Source organism: Calonectris borealis, chromosome 7, assembly GCF_964195595.1.
Source record: "Calonectris borealis chromosome 7, bCalBor7.hap1.2, whole genome shotgun sequence".
Taxonomy (NCBI): domain Eukaryota; kingdom Metazoa; phylum Chordata; class Aves; order Procellariiformes; family Procellariidae; genus Calonectris; species Calonectris borealis.
Genome location: NC_134318.1, coordinates 44,811,850 through 44,817,312, shown reverse-complemented (window position 1 = coordinate 44,817,312; position 5,463 = coordinate 44,811,850). Strand labels below are relative to the sequence as shown.

Genomic DNA, 5,463 nt, shown 5'->3' with positions numbered 1-5,463 from the left:
CACACCATTTTCCAGCCCCCTGGGAGCCCCACTCTCAAGTCCCGCCAGGACCCACAGCCCCAATCCCCAGCTCTTGGGGGACCTTGACCTCGATGGTCCGGGAGTCCTCCAGGTGTACTCTCTGGTCGGGACGTCCGTCTCTATGGTCCGGGAGTCCTCCAGGTGTACTCTCTAGGCCGAACTTTGCTCTCTATGGTCCGGCAGTCCTCCAGGGGTACTCTCTAGGCCAGACGTTGCTCTCTATGGTCCGGCAGTCCTCCAGGGGTACTCTCTGGTCCAGACTTTGCTCTCTATGGTCCGGCAGTCCTCCAGGGGTACTCTCTAGGCCGGACTTTGCTCTCTATGGTCCGTCAGTCCTCCAGGGGTACTCTCTAGGCCGGACTTTGCTCTCTATGGTCCGGCAGTCCTCCAGGGGTACTCTCTAGGCCGGACTTTGCTCTCTATGGTCCGGCAGTCCTCCAGGGGTAATCTCTAGGCCGGACTTTGCTCTCTATGGTCCGGCAGACCTCCAGGGGTACTCTCGAGGCCGGACTTTGCTCTCTATGGTCCGGCAGTCCTCCAGGGGTACTCTCTAGGCCGGACTTTGCTCTCTATGGTCCGGAAGTTCCCCACGTGCACTCTCCGCTCCGGACGACCGTCTCGATGGTCCAGAAGTCCTCCAGCTGTACTCTCTAGGCCGGACATTTTCCTCTATGGTGCGGAAGTCCCCCGGGTACATTCTATGCGTCTGGACCTCCGTCTCTATGGTCCGGAAGTCCTCCAGGTGTACTCTCTGGCCTGGGAGTCCGCCATCTCTATGGTCCGGGAGTCCGCCAGCTATACTCTCTGGCCTGGTCTCTATGGTCCGGAAGTCCTCCAGCCCCTCTCCCCGACCCCCTAGGGCTCGCAGCCCCCCCCAGCCCCACTCCCCGGCCCCCCCGGGATGCACAGCCCCACTCCTCGGCCCCCTCGGGGGTCCGCAGCCCCCCCAGTCCCCCTCCCCAGATGCTCACAGGGGGAAAGGAACGGCTCGGCCTCAAGCTCTGCGGGCTGCCTGTGGCCCCTGCAGAGCCCACGATCCTCGGCAGCCCACACGCGGGGCGAAGCTCACAGCCCGAGAAGGAGTCACGGGGGGCCGCCGCTCCTGCCACAACCCTCCTTCCCAGCCTGCTGCTGGAGCACAAGGCACTTGAAAGCAGCAGGAAAGAACAAGGAGGGCCTCGCAAGATGGCAGGAATAACGCGGGCAGCCTAAAGCGTTTAGCCAGGCAGGGCTTGCCACTCACCTTGTGCCGGGGTTGAATCCCAGCCGGCAACTCAGCACCACACAACCGCTCCCTCGCTGCCCCCTCAGCGGGAGGGGGGAGAGAATTGGAAGGGCAAAAGTGAAAACACTCCACTCGTAAGGAAAAGGGGGGAAAAAAAAAACCCCCAAACAACAGAGAGAAAAACCCCAGACAGACAAGCGGTACAAATGAAAACAACGGCTCGCCGCCAACCGCCCGATGCCCGCCCAGCCAGCCGCAGCCCAGCAGCGGCCCCCCCGCCGACCTCCCCCCCGAGTTTTATTTCCTGACGTCATAGGGCCTGGAACATCCCCTGGGTCCGCCGGGGTCAGCTCTCCCAGCGGTGCCCCCTCCCAGGCCCTCGCGCACCCCCAGCCCGCTCGCCGGCAGGGCAGGGCGAGGAGCAGCACAGCCCCCGGCGCCGTGCAAGCGCTGCGCAGCGGGAACTCACGCAGCCCCGCGTCACCGACGCCGTTCTCAGCACAAACCCAAAACGCAGGAGGAGGGAGAGCGGGGTGGGAGTGGGGGGCGGGGGAGCGGGAGGGGGGTGCCAGAGTTTGGGCGGGGGGCAACGGGCAGGTTGGCGGGGCAGGCAGCACCCCAGGGGTCCGGGCCCCTCAAATGGCTGGTGTTTCACCCCAAAGCTTCCCCAAATCGGGGGTTTTTTTGCTTTTGTATAATATCAAAGCTGGGGTTTTTTCCTTTTCCAAAATATTCCACTTGGAGGTTTTTCAACGCTTTTTCACAACAAAACTTGGTGATTTTTGCTTTTTCGTTTTGTGCATGAAAATGGGGTTTTTTTTGCTTTCCGGCTGCCCAAATCCTGGTGGATTTGGCTTTCCCGGGAGCTCCAAGTTGGGTATTTTTCCCCCAAAAATGCGGGTTTTCTTTTTCCCCACCCCTTGCAGGCCCCGAATTAGGGGTTTTGTGGTGTTTTTAGGCCACGGCGGCAGGTCCCGCTCTGTGTGCACGGCCCTGCAGGGGAAAGTCCCTGTTGGGGGGACCGGCCCCCAATCAGGATGGGAAAAGACGGAAAAAGAGAACAGGGAAGAGGCAGCTTTTGAAAGCGCTTTTGGATCTTCAACAGAGAGGTGTTTCGGGGGGGTGGGGGGGTGAAGAGTTTTTAAATCCTTTCTATAAACAGGGTTTCTTTGCATTTTAAAAACCTTATCTATCATAGACGTTTACGCTTAACGTATTTACACATACCTCTCTCTCTATATATTTAGTGAATATATTTATGTTTCACTTATACCCCCCGATTTCCCACTCATTATATATAATACCTGCTCAGACTAGATATCTGTCGACTTACATATTTTGACACTTAAATGTCTTTATAGACTTCTCTATTTACACTTACGTATATTTACACTTATCTCTTTATAGACTTAGATTTTAGACTTAGATATCTATTTGCACTTATAGATCATCTCTTAGATTACATATAATGCCTATTTAGGCTCTCTATGTAACGCGTAGTAAGTGTAGACAGCGGTATCTATTCAGACTTCTTTCTATTTTCAATTCCTTCATACATAAAATATATCATCCCTTTTGCATTTGGAAGTGCTTTCTTTTTTAATTTATATAGACGGGAGTTCTTTTTGTATTTTAAAACCCTATATACGTCTTCCGGATTTTTTTATGCTTTAAAATCCTTTAGATAATAGGGCAGATATAGGTTCCTATTTGGAAATCCTTGTATACATATAAAGGAATATTATTTTTCAATATATAGAACAAGGAGAGATTTTTCTCTATTTCGAGGCCTCACAGATAGATTTAGAGTTTTTAAAAATTTTTGAACCCCCCCAGGAATTATCAGGCACTTTTGGGCTGTGACCCCCTTTTTTGGGGGGGGGGGGGGGCCCCCCATGACCCCCCATTCCCCACTCACCTGCTCCTCCACGGCATCATCAGCCCGCCGGTGATGTTGGGGTGCCCCAAATGACATCATCGCCCCTCCAGGCCCCCAACCCCCCCTTTTTATTCAGCCCCCAAAAAGGCACAACATGAGGGAAACGGCCCCAACCGGCAGCTCGTTACTTTAATAATGCCGTTGGCGTATGTACGCACGCACCCCCGCCAAAAAGGGGGGCTCTGCTAGAAAGATAAAGGAGGGGCGGCCCCCCCAAACGCTTGCAGCCCCCCCTCAGCCCCCGTCCCGCAGGCTGGCAGCCGGCCCCTTACCCTCAGCACGCCCAACGACCGGCAGGCAAACCCGGGCCGGGGGTCTCTCCTGAGCACCACGGGACGCTTACAGCGCGGCATCTGAAAAACAAAAATCCCAACGGATATATTTCAGCACGTTAAAAAAAACAGCACCGAAGGCAGCAGAGGAATTCGGTCAGGACAAGGGAGAGGGTAGCAGTCGAGCTAAAGGAGGGTGCCAGGCAAACGGGTCAGCTCGAAATACAACGCGGCCTTTAAAAGCTCGAGCGATTCGAACGCTTAAAATCCGCGTGAGGACTAATTGACGCGATTCTGAACGCGTCCTTCGCAGAGAAGTAAACGCTCTCGCTGGTGTCGGAAAACGCCTCGTCCCTTCCTTACAGCACCGCTGCCGGGAGATAACCCCGTGAGGCTGCAGGACAAGGGCGCGCCGTAATCGGCATCTACGCTCACGGATCCGCCGCCACAGCTCCAGCCCTGGCGCTGCTGCTGTTGCTGCTGCTGCTGCTGCGCATCTCGCTCGCTTGGCCGATAAAGCTGAAAGCGAAGCGTAAAACTTTGAAGAGTAAAATGAAAAAGAAAGAACAAATCTCAGCAATTCATTTTATGCTAAAAAGGCGTGCGTACGCTTACAGACGTACAACGAGAAGGCTTATACTATAAAAATATTTGATTTTCCTTTTGCGTTAATTGAAATGGCGTAGCTGTGAATTCATACCGTTAAATTATCTACCTCCAAACTACACAGCTATCGTTTGACCAGGGGTTTTGCGTGCGTCACATGACTAGGAGGGACGCCTGGCCAGCTGCGCCGAGACCGATGCTACCCAACTGCCGGGGAAACGCGCCACTGAAAGCGAGACAGAAATAAAGGACTTCAGAGCGCTCTGCCAAAAGATCGGGAAAAAAACCCGATCAGTTGCCTCTCTTTTTAAACGTTTAGAGCAACTACCCAACTGCTTAAGCACACCTAATAAATTATACGCTACAGCTATTTGGCAGTTGCAGTTTAAACAACGCAAGTCAGTTTGGAAGTTATACAATTTTCACTTTCTTTTTAAAGTTTCGTTTACGATAGAAAAATCAGGGAGATAAGAGATCTCCCATACGGTTTTACTTTTTTTTTGGGGGGGGGTGGGGAATATCAAATCCCCGGTGCTGCAATACATCAGGCTACCAAAAAGGACTGGCAGGTTTGCTAACGCTGTCGGCCGTACCCGAGCGTGCGGAGGAACGCGTCTTTACGACCTCTCGACCGTTACACCCGAGAACCAAAGATCAGCCGTACGTCGACTATCGGAAGACGTGCTGCGCTTGGGTCTGTGCAAGGAAATCGACCTACCCCTTTTTTTTTTTTTTTCCAGAGAGAGCGCGAAAAGTCTCCTTGCGGATGACTTCTACTGCCGAGCACGTCATCTCTGAAGATCCATTCTGATGGGAAGTTCGTAAAAGGCAACTCCTTTGAACGAGAAAGATTTCCATTCTGGAAAATCTCTTTCCAACCAAAGTCAAAATTACGCGCTGCAGGTTAGGAAAAAGGACGCGATAGAAGCAGTAACTCACCAAAACCACATCAGGACTCTCTGTCGCTAGTTACGAGGCTGCTACCGCTTCTCGGGAAAGCCTGGAAAGCGCACCGAAGCGACACCGATTTGTCCCGTGTTGTCCACGCCGCTTCTTTGACCTTGATTGCTTTTAGCACAGATGCTAGCATCTCAGTAAGGTGTTCGAGTGCTCCTGTAAGGCATTTTAAAAACTGACTGACTGAAAAAGCATACAGCTTTTATCGTGAAAACAAAGCCTGTTTCTCCCGAACATCCCAACTCTTACAAACGGTTCCTTTCCTCTTCTAGTCCAACATTATTTTCACAGCACCCTTTCCTAGCAAGTGCACAGAAACAGAAGAGCGTGCTTGCAGGAAGAGAAAACAGACAGAGGGAAGCAAGCTTTGCAGAGGCGTACCACGCTCCAGAACAGACCTCCTTTATTTTTAGTATTTGCGTTAAAACATTTCACGTTAAAAA

General features: G+C 52.8%; 1 long non-coding RNA gene across 1 annotated transcript; it reads left to right on the top strand.

Annotated features, from left to right (window-relative positions):
• Positions 1-640: 640 nt before the first annotated feature.
• Positions 641-4,899, top strand: LOC142084515 (uncharacterized). The gene is made up of 2 exons (XR_012674387.1): positions 641-712; positions 4,806-4,899. It is a non-coding gene; the product is annotated as an uncharacterized LOC142084515 (long non-coding RNA).
• The last annotated feature ends 564 nt before the right edge of the window (positions 4,900-5,463 follow it).